A 19,855-nucleotide genomic window follows, 5' to 3' on the forward strand; every position below is an offset into this window, starting at 1 on the left:
CACTTAGCCCAAACAAGGAGTACCACCCCCTCCATGAGATGTTACATACTCTCCCCTCGGCGGCACAGCGTCCTCGTTGTACCCTCAACGGCACTAGCGAGCGCCCACTGCGGCCCCATACGCTATCGACACAGCATCCCCCCGTTGTGCCCTCGGCGGCATCATCGAGCGCTCACTGCAGCCCCACACGCTGTCGAGAGTCGGCTCCGATACTAACTGTAATGCCCGGGGGTCCCACTTGCACGATATTGTCCGCTTTAGGTTTTGCAACTAACACGGTTTTGTTTTCTGGGCACTCAGCCCAAAAAAGGCCTCATGCAAGTGAATAATCCCCCAACCCCTTATAAATTGGCCCAATACTCCCTCTCTAGGCAATGTGGGACAAAGAGTAACACCCTCCATGGGATGTTACAATCCCCATTAAAACTTAACCTATATGTCATGTTATCTTCAAGTCTTCATTATGTATACCACCTCCCTAGTAGGTCGTAACAATATACAACAAACAACAAAAAAAAAAATTAAAAACTAAAAAAAACTGGTGCCCTATTTTTAATTTATTTTCCTTATTTTTATGAGATAGACCTTATCCGAAATTAACTTGCTTGGCTTAAAGAAAGAGAAAAAAAGTTGATGATGTTATCCCAAAATAAATATTATTATTATTATTATTATTATTATTTTCATTTCCTATGTATTAAAAAACTGACATTTGGTGGTAGAAATATAATTTTTATTGGTAATAAAGCTAGACAAAAAAAAAGTGCAATGAGTAATGATCAATTTTTTTTTCGCAACAGTTTAAGTAGCAAAAGATTGATTCATTGTATGTAAAATTGATTTTTAGAAATATATCTATGTTGGGTTGCGTTTGGTTCGGTTTTCTCAAGTCTTAAAGTCTTTCGTGAAAAATTTAGACTGTTTGATAAAGAAAAATTTGGACACTTTTTAAAAATGCCATCATTGGCAACTCTGAAAGCTGAGGACGCTTGGACTTTCGGCATTTTCAAAAGACAACTTCCAACGTCAATGAATTTTTTTTCTTCGAAATTGCCAACCAGGAAGAGAGATAAAATTGGAGAGAACAGAAGGAAGATAGAGAAAAAGATATGCATGTATAGGTGTCAAAATCGAACCAAACTGTTAAACTGAACTGCAAATTTCATGCATTTTGATTTGGTTCGTTTCGGTTTTTGATTCAGATAATTGAAAATAATCATTTTTTCAGCTCGGTTATTTTGGTTCAATTTAGTTCGGCGACTCCTGCTAGCTCAGTTAGTGGCCAGTCGATTGAACCAAAAAAGAAAAAAGAAAATAAAAAAATAAAAAAATAAAAAAAAAATAAAAAAATTGAACTAAACCGAATTGAACCAAACTGGACTTTTGATTTAGTTCATTTTCAGTTCGGTTCAGACTTGCACCCTAATGGTTCAGTTCGGTTCGATTCGATTTTTAAACCGAACCGAACTGAACTACCCCTAATATATATACATACATATATGAATGCATGTTTATCATTTATTATGTACTCGTCAGTGTTGGTCCGTCTTAATAAGATACTCAACACTACGTGTATAGTTCAACGAAAATTTGACGGCAAGACCTACCGTGTTAGCTAAAGCCATCGTTTGTTGACGCGGACGGAGGTTCGCATTGAATGGATTTTAGAAAGTTCAGAGTGGTAATTGAATAAAAGGAAATTTTACAGACGACGTTGAATAAAAGCACCGCTCCAAAAATGCAATAGAATGAGGATGACTTTGCAAAACAGGTGCAACTTTATCATTCCCATTAGCAGTACGGATTTCCAATTGCAAGCGAAGGAGGCGAGAGGGAGACACACACATTTAGACATTATGTGCACTCTTCAAATCTTAGCCTCTCATCCGCAACAACTCCGAGACAGACAAGGTAGAAGGATGCAACTTCAAAGCAGTAAGTCGAGTCCTCTCAAGCAACAACTCCGAGACAACTTCCTTAAGACAAGGTAAAGGATCTCTTTGGATAAGTGAAGCTCGTACAAATTCTAAGTTCATCGTGAGGTGTTGTTGGAAACTGCAAAACAAGTATATGATCACGACATTCAACAAAATTTCGAGTATGAGAATCCATGTCCCATTGTGGCTTGGACAATGCTAATTGATCCTAGATAGCATATATAGAGGATAACAAATCATCGATGGACTAACTTGTCTTCTTATACATATGATGCTGATTACCTAACAGCTAATAAGGACGGGCAATGTCTGAAGGACAATATCATTGACAAGCAGATCCGAGTCTCCCTTTGCTTTATCGATGCGATCATGCTGAAGTCGAATATATGGAGTCGAAATGTTTCAGAACCACGTTAGGAGTATTTAACCTGAAATTGGCTATGCAACACATATACATAATGCATCTATATGCTATTACGCAGCGTATCTAAACAATGGCAAGCTGGTGTGGTCAATCCACAAACTCTCGTACTATCTTTCTTTTATAAATTGATTTATCGGTTCATACTTTGAAATTGACAACACCCATGTTCGATATATTTTATAGAATGAATCATTTGCAACTCATAAACATAAATTGCCACATTCAAATACTAGTAGAACACATCCAAATATGTCTAGACTTCCATAGATACGAAGAAGTTGACAAGTACATCCCCATGACATAATCATGACAGCTCACATTCACATCGACATAAGGCATCCTTATACTTATTGAGCCCACAGAGACTTAAGGATAGCATTAAGTTGTCGATATCTTGTGGAATAATTACTTTTTATTAGGTGTGGCCATGAAGGTGCCATGAAATCCATATGGCACTCTCTGTGGCAACCTTATCTTAGCCACCGGCTCGCCTTCAAAATTCTTCACATCGATTATGTGAACCTACAAGCATAGACCATGTCAAACAAATTAATAAGTGTCAAGCTATGGACTTGTTAAAAGAGATTCAATATCATTTGTGAGGATATGGATGAATTTCATGGCACTTTCATAACCATTTGAATTTTTTTTCTTTCTAAACAAAATAATCAATTATAAAAGATGATGCGGTGTTTTTTCACATTTTGAAGATAGGAAACTTCAAAGGGTGTATTTTATAATCGGTCCTAAACCTATTTGTACGGATGTCAATTAAGTTCTTAATTTTTTTAATTTTGTCAATTTGGTCCTAAACTTTTGTACGAAGTTTCAGTATAGTCTTTTCAGCTAATTTTTACTGGAAATCACTAACATGGCAGTGAGTCACGTAGGATTGTCGGTAATGACGATTTCTAATGAAAATTGGCCAAAAGGACTACACTGTGTTTAGAACTAAATTGATAAAATTGAAAAGTTTAAAACTGAATTGTCATCCTTACAACAAGTTTAGGACTGACAAAGTAATTTTACATCGTATGTTCTAATATCCGATTAATCCTCATTGGATCTCGCGGTCCCTGGCTGCATAGATCTATGCTTTCATGGACGAGCCAAGAGAAAGTGCAATATGGAGTTTTGAGGTAGTTAAGAACTTACTTGAGTCTCGTCAGACACTTCATTATGAACAAAAGATACAATCCAACCATCATCTTCACCTTCTCCTTCGGCACTACCATTTTTAGCGACGAACACACTTCCGCTACAGAAGTTGCTCTCCCCAAACTTATGATATTCAACCTTGACTGCCTGTTCATTCTCTCCCTCCTGGTCCAAGCAAAACGAATAATGCTTAAGTCCTAAAACAACGAAATAATAGTTATGGAGAAAATGAGGTAATTGCACGAATGCTAAAAAAAAAAAAAAAGATATACAATTGCATGAGGGAACTTGACATTTATGCGGTGTTAATAAGGGACATGTCTAAACTATTATTACATTTTCTGACTTATGTTACTTAGAATTGTATTTCTATTGTTTCGTGCCAAAAAATAAGTATTTCTTTTTCCGTGCTGGTAAAAACTTCTTGATAAAGAAAATGATCACTTGTTTTTTTTTTCAGGTGACTTGTACCGAGTTGCTAATATTTTATGATATTACTACCTTTTTTAATGGTTTGTAAATTACCAATTTTGTGGTAACTTTCCAACTTCAATCGCATAGCTTATTGGTGCTTCGATTCTACTAACTCCTTATGAAATTATCAACTAAATTAGAGTGAATTATTAACTTTTTTCCGATAAAAATTTATTTAACCAATTTGGTTATCAACTCTTATATGAGTTTCTTATCGATGTTCAATTATTTTTTGATGTGCCAAATTTCATTTGTCTTGTTCAGCAACCCCTTACCTTCACTAATTTTTTGTAGGATTTCAATCTAAAAAAAGTTAGTAAATCACTCAAATAAAGGGCTGTAAATTTATATGAGAGTCAGTAAATTTAAATCATTGACAAGAAAGACAAATAAAAGCTGGTAAAAGATAAGAAAAGTTCGTAACTCATAAACTACCAAGAGTTGGTAATCTCAGAAAGTATTAGTAACTTACCAATAAATAGATGATATTTCTACAAATAGTTTTGAACACTTACCAATTCTTTCAGATATATTTCAGCATGAAAAAACCCGCTTTTTTGGAAGGCCAAAGTAGAATTATCTATTATCCTCCCAACTTGGTCGACGAAACAAATTATACTCATCGTTAGCTTATTCTAGCAGATGTCTTAAATAAATACATAGCGAATGTAGAATGATTCAACAACAACAAGAGTGGTTTATTGAAATTAGAGAGATGTAACCGTTCATACCATAAATAGCTCAACATGCGATTCATCAAAGTATAATTTGGCCAGACTTCCAAACTTGGGTAGCCCTGAGATTGAAATGGATGAAAATTTAGTAAGAATAATACATATTTTATGCTTTATTTATCATAAAAGATAGCGATTTCACTGGATAAATTTATCATTATTCGTTACCGCAACTAGAACTTGCCGCTGAATCGATGACTTGAGTGAAGCCGAACTTGTTCTTCAATCCTATGAAATTACCATTGATGAATGGAAAATCCATGGAGGATTGAGTGCCACTGAGATTTCTCTCCTTGACCTCTCCAGTTTCCATGCTCAATCTCCACTCATGCACACAATGAAAAAGAAAACCTTCTTCTTCATTGCCATTTTCCCCGTTTTTCGGAGGTAATTTGTATCCTCTTGAGAACCAATCAAACTTGTTCACACCCCAATCTGGACCTGGCAATATGGACGTCATGGCCCTACAGCCCCATACCACAACCTGTATTTCTCAATTAATTGGTGAGAAATAGAGAAAATGAAGGATTGTGCTCATAAGTCCAAGTGATAAATCCGACATGATCATCAGTCATCTATAATTGCAAAGTAAATGCTAAAAAATGAACTTTTTACTATTATGATGTGAATTGAATTAGTACCTCATCTCCATCCTCAAATGTGTTGAGGATGTGAAATGTGCAGCATGTTTCTACTTCGAACCAACGGATAGAATTGGCATCGCCGTATCGGGGCATTACTCCAAACCTCGTTGTTCCTTCTTTATCATACTTCAGCAATCTATTTTGCGAAAACAAGGACACAATTGTAGGAACTAGTTGCTCTTAGCATGAACTATTTATGGTTTGCGGACATCAGTTTTTGAATGAGATGTATACTCACGGGCCTCGGTTGGCGAGTCTTTGTGGGTCCAATCCAACAGGATGATCCACTATGATATTGTACCTGAATGGAGAAAATATGACTTGATCTCAGATTTGCATTTATCTGTCCCAATACATTTTGAAGGTTGGTAAAGAAAATGCTAATACCTCTCCGTGACCCCAATCTCATGGCTGAGGACACTTTTGTCTAATTTGACATCCACCTTATCACGAAGCTCCTTTCCATCAGCTGAAAACAGGTTAAATTGGGAACAATTAGATACTGCTAATTTTCAATCAACAATTAGCTATAGCTAGGTTGATTCATCCCCAGAGCAATTAATGACACTATTTAAAACTCGGATGTTCCTATTGTTCTTATCACATGCCTTAGATTACCGGCAATTATATAAAGTTACTAACCTTTGTTTGAGTGACTTACAAGCTTTGTCCCGATTAAATTACCTATTAATTTTTGGTTACAAATTTTCGTTTGAGTTACTTATGTTTATTTGTTTTATTTCTAATTTACTAATTTTTCTTGTCCTTTACCAACTTTTATTTGCCTTCCTTATCAATGTCTTAAATTTACCAACTTTTATATGAATTCATCAACATTCAAATATGATAAGTAAATTCCACAAAGAGATAGTAACCTAATATCAGATGGTACTTAGTGGGAGAAAAATCAAAGAGTCGTGCTAATTTACGTTGATAATTTCTAAAAAGAATGAGTTAATATAAGGTGTGCCAACCAAGGGAACTATAAAACTCGGTAATTCCATAGAGTAGTTGGTGAATTAAAGTAAGATAGTTAACATTAATAAATAATTCAAGTGAGTGGTGGTAATCCAAAACTATCCGATAGCTTAATATGATAAAAATTGGTAAGCACTCTAATTTAGGTTGGTAATTTAACATATTCGAAGGGTTAGTTATTTATGTAAATAAAAATGGATAAGTCAGTGTAAAAGATGGTTATTTGCAAACTATATAAAGTCAGTAAATATCTCACAAAAGTCACTCGTCTTTTCTTTCATTGCCAACAGCTTTGTAACAGTTACAAATACTTAATAAAATTTTCAGGCACAGAATAGTCGAATTCTACCTAAAACCCTAGAGATGAAAAAGGAATGAAAATCTTGCTGAAATTTTGGTTCTTGAATCATCGACCACTTGGGTAGTAAATTTCCATCCACTGTAACTTCTTCAAACAGACATCAATCCAAGTGACTAAGAAGAGAAGAAATATTACCGGATACCACTCCTACCAGAAGGAAAGGTTTCTTGACATCAATCTCCATTATCACAAGTTCGCCAGTTCCCGGAACTTTCTGCTTAATACGTATAAGTTTGGCAAACAAACATAAAAAAGATCCATCAGTACTATAAACATGTACGATTCAATGGAAAATTAAGGTAAAATAATAGTATACCTTTGGATGGCTAGTGCAAGGTCAACCCCAACCTCCATTGAAGTCCCACTTACCGGATGTTTCTAGGGTTAGTGAGACGATCTCATGAGGCAAGTAATTCTCTGCCGCCGCATATAGCTTCCCTGAGTGCTCGAATACACTTGTGTTGCATATGAACTTGGTATTAGCATTGAGTCTAATCTGTAAAATCACCGAATCTTAATTTGTTGTAATCATGTTTTTCCCCAGTTGGGGTTTTCCATTCTAAATCTTGAGTACCCTCAGTTTTGCATTATCTAGTTGATTATATTACTGTCGTGTTTGTTGCGTTCATTTAATCACAAAGAGAGGGAAAGGAATTTCCTAGTATTATATTATTTCAGTGCGCACAGTGTGCCGTGGTCGGGCCATGGTCTCCCCCAACATATAAGTGATTCCAACGATTTAAGCCTTTATGGACTGTTAAAATATGACAAGATGAACTTTGAATAGAGCCCAAGGCATCTAAAATGCTTCAAGCAATTGTGGATTGATCAAATCGTAATTATGAAGATAAATTTGCATAGCAAAAAGCATCCCGCAGACCACCTGATTCAGAGAAACTGCAGCTAAGATAGCCAATGAATCTCCTTCAATGGTAGGGATGAAGGAGGGTTTGTTTCTTTGCTTTTCAAGCTTGAATGTCTCGGACTCCACGTACTTGTTCTTGTACGAGATGCTCCAATCTGAGTCACAAGTTTTTTTGAAGAACAATGCATGAAGCATTCCTTCTCCTTCTACCCATGTTTCATTTGTTAATCCAAAGGGTGAGACTGTGGATATTAGACATCCAAATTGCGGATTTGGACCTAAAAATTGAGAAATCCAATTCATAAATGAAAGTGTCATCCACATTTTCTTATTAAGTAGATGAAATAAGCATGATGTTGGATCTACGACAATCATGTGCACAACTGACATGTTGCATGAGACTTCGAACCTACATAACTCTATCTAACGCAAAATAAATATTTATCGTTTGCAAAGATGTCTGTCCGACGTATGTTACTACGTCTTCTCGAGAAAAGGGTCCAAAAAGTCCTAAACATATTGCACTTTTACAAATTTAGTCATAAACCTTTTAATTGGGCCGATTGAGTCTTAAATTTTTTCACAGTTTGCTGAAAATCGTCTTACTTGATGCGGTTGACACCGACATGGATTATTAAAATATTTAATATTTTTTCAAATTTTTATTTTCTTTTTCATTTTCGTTTTATTTATTTTTCTTTTTTTCCCTTCTCCCTCTAGCCGGTCGGCTGGACTTGGCGATGGCCAATGATCGGGTAGATGTGAGGGCCAAGGTCGACCTCATTGGCCTCGGGCAAGCCTGGCTTGCCCCTAGTGAGTCTCGAACTCGCAAGATCTGCTGAGGTTGAGCCTCGCCTAGCCACTAGCAAGGTTCACCCTTGCCAACACTCGCTATTGGCCAATCATCTGGCCTTCGAAACTCTACTAGAGAAAGAAGGGGGAAAAAAAGAAAGAGAAAGAAAAGAAAAACTAAGAAATGCATAAGAAAATAAAAAAATATAGAAATATGAAAAAAAAAATTGTCTATATCAGCGTCGATGTGCCACGTAGGACGGCTAGTGTCCACATCAACGACTTCCAGCCAAGGCACAACTAAATGGTTTACAATTAAATTGGTAAAAGTACAATAAGTTTAGAAATTTTGGACAATTATCCACCCCAGCTCCTTGTAAAAGCCTAAATTTTGACATAAAATATGCAACGTACATGCATACCTAAGAGTTTGAACGCTTATACACATGAAACTTAAATTTCACAAAAGTTCAGAATAGGCATGTACCATTTCTAACAAATACTCCTTCAGGGAAACCAGCTGGTACTTCTCCTTCCAAGCAACCAACTTCGACAGCTTCTCCAATTTCTTGAACCGGTGCAAAGTTTTTCTGTTCAGGTCATTATTTCAGAAGAATCATACACTACATAAAAATTATATACATATATTTATGTATGTATTGTACTTCCTTGGGCAACCTTATATTTTCATACTTAGTGTTAGAATGTTGATGGCATGCGCAGCGAAAATGATGCGGGAGACAATCAGGACACCATCAAGTGTGCCAATTAGGATTGTAGTTTCATATACAGATATAAATTCCACTGATTACTTAATCGTACAACCAAATGTTGAATTATTGAATGAAATTGCTTTTTGAGGACTCGTTCGCAGTTATTTTTTGATCCAGGGTTCATGGGTGATTGAAAGAGTAGTATCCTTGGAGTGACCTTTTGCCACCAAATATAAGAATTAGTTATCTAATATATTCATTCCTACCTTCTATAGTGATATGGACGTAGTTACCAATGACTTTGTAGAGCGCTCGGATAGACATAAATCCAATAGGCGCGCTCGGGACAACAATTTGCGCAGCTTGATAGAACAGGTGTAAGTTTTGATCTGGGAAGAGTTATGGGCTACATAATATTAATCCAGAAAGCTTGTTCGGATCACGCAGTTGAAGTCAAGGTTGGATCCATGTTTGGAGCTGTTCGGATCCTTGAAATCCATTATTCAGCCGTGTTTAGGGGCACTTTTCTATTTTTTCTGGCACTTTTTTGCGTTATTTAAGGCTTTTAATTTTTTCCCAATTCTTTACTGCTTAAGGTCTTGCTTGTTTGGGTTTTTCAGTGTCACCTAGGGTTAGCAGAGTATTTATGTGATCTTTTCTATAGATTAGATAGCTTTTTGTCTTGTTTTATAGTGTAGAAGAGATCTTTCTCTATTGTGGAGCCTGTGAGTGTGTGCTCCTCAGAGCATGTTTGCAGATCGACAAAGTCGTGTTTAGCTGTTGCTTGCTTTGTCACATAGCGGTGTTATCAACCATGCAAATGTCGGAAAGAACCGTTCATTCCCAGCTTATTGTTCGAGCATCGGAAAATCTGTTGGTGAAGTAACTATAAAATTGTCTTGTGTGTGTCGCTTCATGCACACGCCGATCTTGAAACTGGAAATTTTCAGATGGAGCAAATGAGTTGACAGATAACATTGTTTCTAAGTACCTGGGATGGCAGATAAGGTTGATCCACAAACCGGTACAAGCCATCCACCAAGACATCCAACACAATCGCTGAAGCCTTCTTGACTGTGTTGGATACATCAATCTTCTTCAGCGGCAGTTGTTGCTGCAACTCCTTCCAAATAGACTGCTCATACAAACTTTTCAGAATCAAAATCAAACCGGCAATAATTCAAATGAATGCAGAGAAAAACACATGCTCAAGCTCTCTTGCGTATGCCTTAAGGAAAATAAAAATCATCCATAAAATTTTTACATAGATGGGATTTGGATTTCCTGTAACATACCTTTAGAGCTGGAGAAATGGACCTTTTAAGGTGATCAAAGGTTGGAGAAATAGAATGCCTATTGGTGGATGCATTCACATGCAAAGCGAAAGGAGAGACTGCCATTTTTTGCTTCTCTATGCACAAGTTGCCTGGTTTCTTGTTCTTTATATAGACAACCTGGGAATGTGACTAAATCAAATCCAATGACGTAATTAAACTCTTGGTCCATAATATTCGAGACAACTGTACTAGATTGCCCCATCTAGTGTACGAAAATGAATTGTCCAACAGATTAGGTGGGCCTTTTGTATAAAATCTTGAATCGGAAAAAGATATTGTTTACATTCATATCTTGTTAGACCAAATTCATAATTATCAAGAAACACAATAAGAGCAAACTACAAGCTCCATACATGAATACTGATCGTATTGATATGGTCTACTGCATCGTGCGTAGAATAAATCCTTCAATAACATTTTCTCCTCAAAATATGCGAGTTGGCAAGACTTATGAGAACAAGTAAGAGCTGGCTAGCTATATGCACAGACTCATTTCACAAATATGTTCAATATTGATCATTCTTCATATGTTTTTTATCAATCTAGATAACAAAGGTCACTCTATCCGAGCAGTAATGTTGAATTTAATGAGGTATAAACTTGTAGTCTTGCATGAGGAATCCTCACCAACCTCTCTCGGCGACACCTCAAAGCATCTATCCATATGCTCTTTTCTGTCCGCCTTCTCATCTATATATTAAAGAATGACCAGAAGTGTAGGTGGTCCACAAAATAGAATTTGAAATCACAAGATATATCTACCTTGCAGTTGGCTCGTCTATTAAGCTATCTCTAATCGTTGAAAAAATCCATGTTGTCATCTCACTCCTTTTATATCAAACATCCATCGCCAAAGGGTTTATATGTATATATGTATTCACTTATCAACATCCCCTCCTTTGCAGCGATATCAAAGTGGTATGGTGTTTAATTAGTTCAAGAGTAATTCGGATAGCTAGCCAGTCAAGTTGAAGTAGTTTATAACTACTTTTGATGCATTCAAATCGCTACCTATCTAACCTCATAGAATTTTTTTTTTCCTTTTTTTCGAATGATCTACTGATCAATGCTCGAGCATAACTTTCTTACGGTGTGAACTAAGCAATATGGCTTAAAAAATTTGTAGAATACCTAAATAAGATTTCGGATACACATATATGGCTAAGATATTAAGTGTACTATTCCATTATGACCTTTGTAGATAAGTGACTATGACGACAAAGACAGTGACATACGCTCTGATCAATAAAGAACTGGCGGATCAGAAGGGACAAAACCCAACTTGCCCTCTATCCCTGGTGGAATATTCCTGCAATAATATGAAGGAAGCCTTTCCCCATAAGAGACAGAGAAACGAAAGCCCCAGATGTGTGCTGCTTGACTTTTGGGTTCTCTTCAGTCCGTGAGAACACAGAGATCCTCCAAACTTGGTCTCTGTGGACGTGTTGTGTCTCCACGAGAACCAGCAAAATAATCTGCAATTGCCACGAGAACCTTCACACTTCACAGTCCTCCAAAGTGGACTTAAAAAAAAAAATCTACTGAGGCTCTTTTTTTGGCCAACTTAAGAGAGAGACTGGGAAGGTCCAGAGTACTTCGAGAAAACGCCTGGCGTCTCATGCTGCCCTCTTTCGAGCTTTTAGCGATGAAACTGCAGCTTCACAGAGAAATACAGGGCCGTCGTCAGCCGCAAACTCAAGTCTTCATCGCTAAAAGGAACTGGATCTCCAATGAGGGATTTCACTTCTTCGTTGCAGAATGCTCGACCTTCAGCAATGAAGTTATTTACGTTCGTTGCTACACGGGTTCTTGTTTTTAGGTGCCGATATCAAATTCATTCATGGCTATTTTTTGAAAATTTTTAATGATGTCACTAATACTTTATCTGGTATTTATTATCCTACTATGCATTTATTTTTAATAGAGTGTGTTAATATTGGTGGTGTTTTTAGTGAATATGAAAAAGATACTGAATTAGATCGGACTATTTTAGTAATGCGAGAAAAATGGTTGCATTATTATTTCAAAATTCTTCTTGTCTATTTAGTTGGTATTGTTTTTTATCCACGTATTAAATTAGATGATTTACTAGATTATCTGAATGTGTATTATTATGATTATTTACATTTGGAAGATTCAATAGATATTTCAAATATACAATGAGATGTTAAAGAATCTATAATAGTATTATATGGAGAATTTTGTACTAGATATGGTTTAAGTGATTGTGGATCTTTACAATCTACTGCCTCACAAAGCGAAGCTGGTAGTTCACTTAGTAGATGGTACAATATGCTTAAGAGTAGACAAAAAAAAAAAAACAAAAAGGGGAAACACGTAATATTTCTGAATTAGAAAAATATTTAACCACTCAATTTGAGTTTCGTAATGCCGAACATAGTACAGATTTTTCAATTCATTCATTTTTCTTGAAATAAACGAAATCTTAATGACTCGTAATGTTGTCCCCTTAGTACCTCCAAGAAGTTTCTGCTGGGTGCTTCCTTGCCCCTTGAAATTTACTTTTTGAGAAAATATCAAAACATATCTTATCTTTCACCCAATTGCCATTTACATGATACCAAATCTACACTTGAATTTTACCTTTGCAAACCACTTTGCATTTCAAAACAATAATCATTGTATATCATTTACGACAATGCCATTTTCTTTTCAAAAATACCAATTCCTATTGATAGAGCAAATCTCCCATGATATAGCAATCTTTCACAATCTGGGCCATTCACCTTGATAGAGGCAATGTTCCACGATTTGCGTCAATTCTGTTGACAAAGCAAATCTTCCACAATTTGTGCTAATACTAGAGATTCTTAACTTTTGTAAAATCTTTTCGTTTGTGATTTATCCGCTCTTGTATGAGTGGTCAAATCAAATTGTTTTGTGAGAGCTTCTCAATTTTTTTGTATCCTATTTCTCTTCTTTATTACAATGTCTTCTTCAACATCCTCCAACACCATTATCGCCACCACCGCTGCTAGCTCTCCATCCCTTTTCCCCCCCTCCCACATGTTCTCCAAATCAAACTAGATCACAATAACTACCTTTCGTGGTGAGCACGGTTTTCTCCTTTATCTCGTCTTCATGGGTATCTTCGATTTGTTGATGGCTCATATCCTTATCCCGCACCCACTATCACTACTGCCGATAGTATTGTGACAATCAACTTGGATCGGACTACATGGCATTATCAAGAGCAGCTCATCCTTTGCTGCATCATCTCCACTCTTGCTGAATCAATTTTCTCACCCATTATCGATCTTGAGACTTCTCATGATGTTTGAATTTCGCTCGAGAAACGTTATGCTCCTCCATCTCAAGCTCGCATAATGCAATTGGAGTATCGGCTTCGATCAATAAAGAAGGGGTCTCTTTCCATGAAAACCATTGTTAAAAAAGCCCGTAACATTATAGATCATCTTTCTGCGGCTGCTCTTCCTATCTCTAATTCCCAATTAGTTCTCAGCATCCTGCATGGCCTAGATTTGGAGTATGATGCATTCGTTATCTCAGTTTCATCTCCTCTTGATCCATTATCTCTTAATGAGTTCCTCTATAATCAAGAAGTTATTCTTCAAAGCCACACCATTGTATCTCCAATTGAATATTCTTCAATTGTGAATGTTGCAGTCAAATCATCTGCAGACTGAATACTCCCTCCAATGGTTGAGGACGATCATGCGACCGAGGCCATGGTCGCAATTTTTATGATGGAGCATACTCTCATTCTCGGATCATCTATCGGGTGTGTGGTTGTGTAGGTCACTTGTCTCTCAATGCTACTAGCAATTTAATCCTGGCTATAAAGCCAATACTGGCTCTCTATCTACAATGTATGCCTCTTCAACTAGTGAGTGGTTTGACCCATAGTGGTACACAGATTGTGGTGCTACTCCTCATCTTACGATTGACATGGCAAATGTGAATATTCTGATCGACTATTCTAGCACTAATCGAATATGTACTACAAATGGGCCAAGTCTATAAATATCACATATCGAGTCTTACAAGCTGTTTATCATGTTCCATCTGTCAAGAAGAATATCTTATCTATTTCTCAATTCACCAAGGACAACGATATGGTATTTGAGTTTCATCCTACTTTCTATTGTGTCAAGGATCGATCTTAGGGAACTCCTACTCAAAGGAAAGAATAAGAATGGACTATATTATCCTAATACTGTACGTACCATCAATAAGGTCCCTTTGTGGTCCAATAAATCACCGCCATCTCCGTCTTGTTTCATTGGTGAACGAGTTTCTGCTTCTATTTAGCATGAGCGCTTGAGTCATCTGATCGCATGCATTACTTTTTCAGTTATTTCAAAGCATGGCCTACCAATATCTGCTTCTTCATCATCTAGTTTCTATGAATCATGTCATTTGGGCAAGTCGTATCATCTTCCCTTTAATAGATCATTAACTACTTGTAATGCTCCTTTGAAAATACTTTATTCTGATTTATGGAGACCATATCTCGTTATGACAATGAATGGTTTTCTTTATTACATCATGTTTATTGATACTTACAGTGGATACACATGGCTCGTTTCAGATGCTTTCTCTACTTTTGTCAAATCCCAAGTGAAAAAATATTTTAATTATAAGATTAAGGCCCTTCAAACTTATGGAGATGGTGAGTATACCAAATTTGATCCTTATCTTCATCTTTATAGCATCCTATTCTGTCTTTCATGCCCGTACATGTAGGAACAAAATGGTCGAGCTGAGAACAAACACCATCACATTATGGAAACTAGCATCACATAACTCACCCGAGCTTTTGTTCCTCGTTTATATTGGATTGATGCTATCCTCACCGAGGTCTTCATGATTAACTGCATTCCTACAATGGTGTTGGGTGGATTATCTCCTCGGGAGAAATTATTTAGCCGTAAGCCCGATTATCTACGGTTGTGTGTTTTTAGATGTTCTTGCTACCCTTGGTTACGCCCTTATACTCGCAATAAACATAATTATAGGACAATGCAACGTGTCTTTATTGGCTATTCTCCTCAATAATTGTGGCTATCTCTATCCGCATCATAGCACTAAACGAATATATGTCTCTCACCATGTGGTTTTCCAAGGAACAATTGTTGCCATTTGCTATATCAAAATCTGGTCAATTGTCCCCACTATCACTAAGTACCCCTATTTGCATTGGTTATTCCTTTATTAAGCCCCTATAGCTTTAGAAGGTGTCCACTAATACATCAAATCCATTAAGTCCGTCTAATATCGGGGGCAACTCCTCATCACAACTTCAACAATCATGTACTCTCGCAATTGCATGTGAATCATCTTCTCCACAAGCTCCGCACTTACCATCTTCTAAGCCTCAACCTCCAACATCTACTGGTCACTCATCTGAAAAATAATATTCGTAAATCAAAGATTGTTCTCGCCACTAAGCACCCAATGTATTATTGTTCTCGCTCAAGCTTAACACCAAGTGAACCCACTTATTTTTCCATTGCATATAAAGACCCTAATTGATAATAAGCTATGGCCAATGAATTTAATGCTTGCATTCAAGTGGCACTTCGGAACCGGTTCCTCATTGCCCTTCCATAAATGTGGTCAATCGCAAGTGGATTTATTGCCTAAAAACCAAGGTTGATGGCTCCATTGATAGACACAAAGCACAACTCTACAATCTGGCTTGGACTATAATAAATGCTTTAGTTCGGATATCAAACCGACAATGATTCTAGTTGTTATCTCCTTAGTTATTACATATAATTGGTCTCTACGCCAATTGGACATTAATAATGCATTTCTCCATGACACTATTAATGAAGAAGTTGACATGAAGTAGCCCTAAGGATTTGTTGATTCGCGTAATCCTAACCTTGCATGTCATCTTCGTAAAGCTTTATATGGGCTAAAACAAGCTCTAATGGCCTAGTTTTCTTGGCTAAATTCATACTTATTATTATCATGTTCGTTGCCTCCACTACTAACTCTTCATTATCCATTCGGGGGAGACCCGACCACATTCTAATTCTTCTCATCTATGTTGACGATATTATCATTACAGGGAGCTCTACTTCATCTATCACTAAATTAATCACTCAACTTGGCATTGAGTTTGCATTAATTCATTTGGGAAATCTATCCTACTTTCTTGGCATCGAAGTCCATGGATTTTCTACTAGGTTGTCCCTCATTCAATCCAAGTATGCCACTATTCTTCTCACTCGCATAGGCATGGCGGATGCAAAACCTTGCTTATCGCTTGTGGCACTCTCCGGTTCTAAATTGTCAAAGCAAAGTGGTGAACCACTAACGGATGCCTCCACATATCAGAGTACGGCTGGAGCACTACAACACCTCATTCTTACCAGGCTAGATCTATCATTTGCAGTTAATAAAGTGTGTGAATTAGTGCAATCTTATGGCCTATGCGCTAACCGACTTACACTGCGTTTAGAGATGCCAACTTGGTGGGTTGCCCCGATGACAACAAGTCTACTAGTGTCTACTGCATTTATTTTGGTCCCAACTTGATTTCTTGGAGTTCTAAAAAGCAACCAACTGTTGCTCGATCCAGTATTGAATTAGATCCCAAAATGGTGGCTAGTGCAGCCTTTGAATTATCATGGCTATTACAACTCCTCCGCGATCTTCAATACATTCTTCATCAATTATCTCTTGTTCTTTGTGATAATGTCGGGGCAGTCTATCTGGCCATAAATCGCATCTTCCATGCATGAACCAAACATGTGGAAGTTCACTATCATTTTGTTCATGATTTAATCGGTAAAAAGTAGTTGGAAGTTTGCTTCATTACTAAGTAGGTGCAAACGACCGCTGTCTCGAAAAAGCCTCTATCTAGGGGTAAGCGATTTCGGGTTCCGGGTAAGTTCCACCTAGAACCTAGAACCTACTCGCTAGTACGGGTTCTTCATTTTTTGAAACCTAGAACCTACCCTACGTATCATGGAACCTGGCACCTACCCTATCACGGGTTCTAGGGTCCGGTTCCAAGGTACCGGGGAACCTGCAATTTTACTAAGAACACTTAAGAAAAGCAGCTCGAACATCCACATAATCATTTTTAATCACAAAGAGTGATTAGCAGTTGATAAAAAAAAAGCCAGTGCACTACCAAAGTGCAAGATTGTGAATTATAAAATATGAGACTCGGAGAATTCAAAGTATTTGCAATATACCCGCATGCTACATGTAGATTACCTTTTTGAAATTATCTCGAATCTCTTTCCTATATGAGTACAGCACAATCGAGCCCAAGTTTTCAATTTTTTTTAGCTTGCTCTTGTAAACTTCTCTCACGTTTAGCTTGGGCTTTCTTTTCCTTCACCAACTCCAGAGCAATTTGCTCCCTCTCCAATTCAGTCTATTAAAGAAGTTCGAGTGATTTCAAGATCAGATTCCCAATTTCTATGACACATATACAACATTAGTAGCAACACTCTCAATTTTTATGACATACATAAAAAGTACCGGTTCTAGTTTGAATTCCGGTTTCGGTTCGATTTTATATAGAACTGAAAATCGGAACCGAAACCGGAATTGATGGTTCCTCAAAATGCGGAATCGGGAACCGGACCCTATTTCACTAGAACCTGGAACCGGACCGAAACCACGGGTTTGGTTCTCTGGTTCTTGGTTCTACCTTGAACCTGTGCTCACCCCTACCTCTACTCATATCCCAATTTATTTTTTGCGTGACAAGCTCACTGTGACTCCACCGTCGTTTCGTTTGAGGGGGTGTGATAAATGCAAATCTCCCGTGATAGAGTAATCTTTCACAATTTGTGCCATTTTCGTTGATAGATGAAATCTTTCTTGATTTGTGTCAATTCTATTGATAGAGCACATCTTCCATATCCTACTAGAGTTCGATTCAACATCATTTGCGAGGATATAGTTTGATTCTTAGTTGGTTTTGAGTGTTTAGGATGGGTGTGAAAATTTGGGGAATAGGTGAAATAATATGAGTTTGAATTTGCTTGCACATGCTTTGGTGTGAAGATTTATATTATATTTTATAACATGTACATGAGCCGGAAATCTGGAAAGATTGGATCTATCAATGGATCTCTACCGAAGTTTGACTCAATGAGAAGGCTAAAACAATACAATACCAGCCCGGAGTTTGACTCATTGGAGTGGCTTAGAAAGTACAACTCCTGCCAAAGGAACGAACCAATGCACTCACACTTTACCAAAGTTTAACTAGACGACATATCCTAAAACACGTTTCAGTACTACACCGGAGTTTGACTACACGGCAAAGTATCTGGGATAAAGATAAATGCCAGAATTTGACTTGATGATGAGAATCTGAAAGATACAGCTAAGGAAAGTAAACTGCAATGTGAAAAGTAAAAACAAGTTAAATTTGTTGATTTGCTTGGAGGAGCTTTCTTTGTAGTTGCATGGTGGTATTTTTAATGATTGATTAGGTAACTGCCCTCCGATAGTTGTAGTTTTAAGCGCATCGATAGCTGTCATTTCCAGTATTTCCCACGAGCTCATTTGAGTAAGTCTTGAGGTAGTTAATTTCACTTATGTAAAGTGCCATGTGACCGTCGATAGTTTTTAGATTCTTTCTGCTAGGATGTATTACGTCCTCTTTTTTTGCTCTTCTAGAACCTTCAATCCGACTTTTTAGGAGGCTGCGTCAATGTTCAAAGAACTGCCGATAACCATTCTCCTACTAGATATTAAAAGGTGGAAACATCTATTTCTTTTGGCACACCTTTGGTAAATACACGACTAACTGTCAATAACCATTCTCCTGCCGGACATTCAAAGGAAAAATATCTATCTCTTTTGGCATGCCTTTGGAAAATATTTTAAATTCTTGGCGGCATTATCCATCATCGGCACCAATTTTCTTGGTTGCATTAGTCTTTGTTAACATATGCTGTTAATTTGGACGCGTGGCATCAATCTATGCTCGTGTCGGTAGACTTTCCAAAGTTTTCTCATTGATCGATACCTACGGGAACTTTCACGTGCCATCCATCCGACCTTCTTGTATCATGGTCCGACATCTTCTTACATTTGTGGCACGTGCGTCGACTATTTTGGATATCAACACCTTCTTATAACTTGGTACTATGCTTAAACGTCATCCTCTCAAGTGTATGGTACGTGTGTCGACAAATAGTTTATTTAGGGTGCCAACAATAGGTGATTCTTTCAAAGATAAAGGTGGTAAATAATAAACTAGTATGCCCACTGAGCACCGATTTCTTTCTTGCCCCTTCCTTTATGTAAAGTCTTCTTAGTCTTACAAATAGAAGGCACAAACTACAAATGTATTAAGACCACCAAAATACACATAAAACCAACAAACAAGAGCATATGCAAAAGAGGGGAAAAACGTACGAAGACAAATCGATATGCTTCTGATAATTCTCGAGACTTTGATCATCACCGAAA

At 37.2% G+C, this 19,855-nt stretch overlaps 1 pseudogene; it reads right to left on the minus strand.

The window, feature by feature from the left end:
• Nucleotides 1-1,874: 1,874 nt before the first annotated feature.
• Nucleotides 1,875-10,480, minus strand: LOC115750064 (annotated as a pseudogene).
• Between the last annotated feature and the right edge of the window lie 9,375 nt (nucleotides 10,481-19,855).

The sequence above is a fragment of the Rhodamnia argentea genome, chromosome 4 (genome assembly GCF_020921035.1).
Source record: "Rhodamnia argentea isolate NSW1041297 chromosome 4, ASM2092103v1, whole genome shotgun sequence".
NCBI classification, from domain to species: domain Eukaryota; kingdom Viridiplantae; phylum Streptophyta; class Magnoliopsida; order Myrtales; family Myrtaceae; genus Rhodamnia; species Rhodamnia argentea.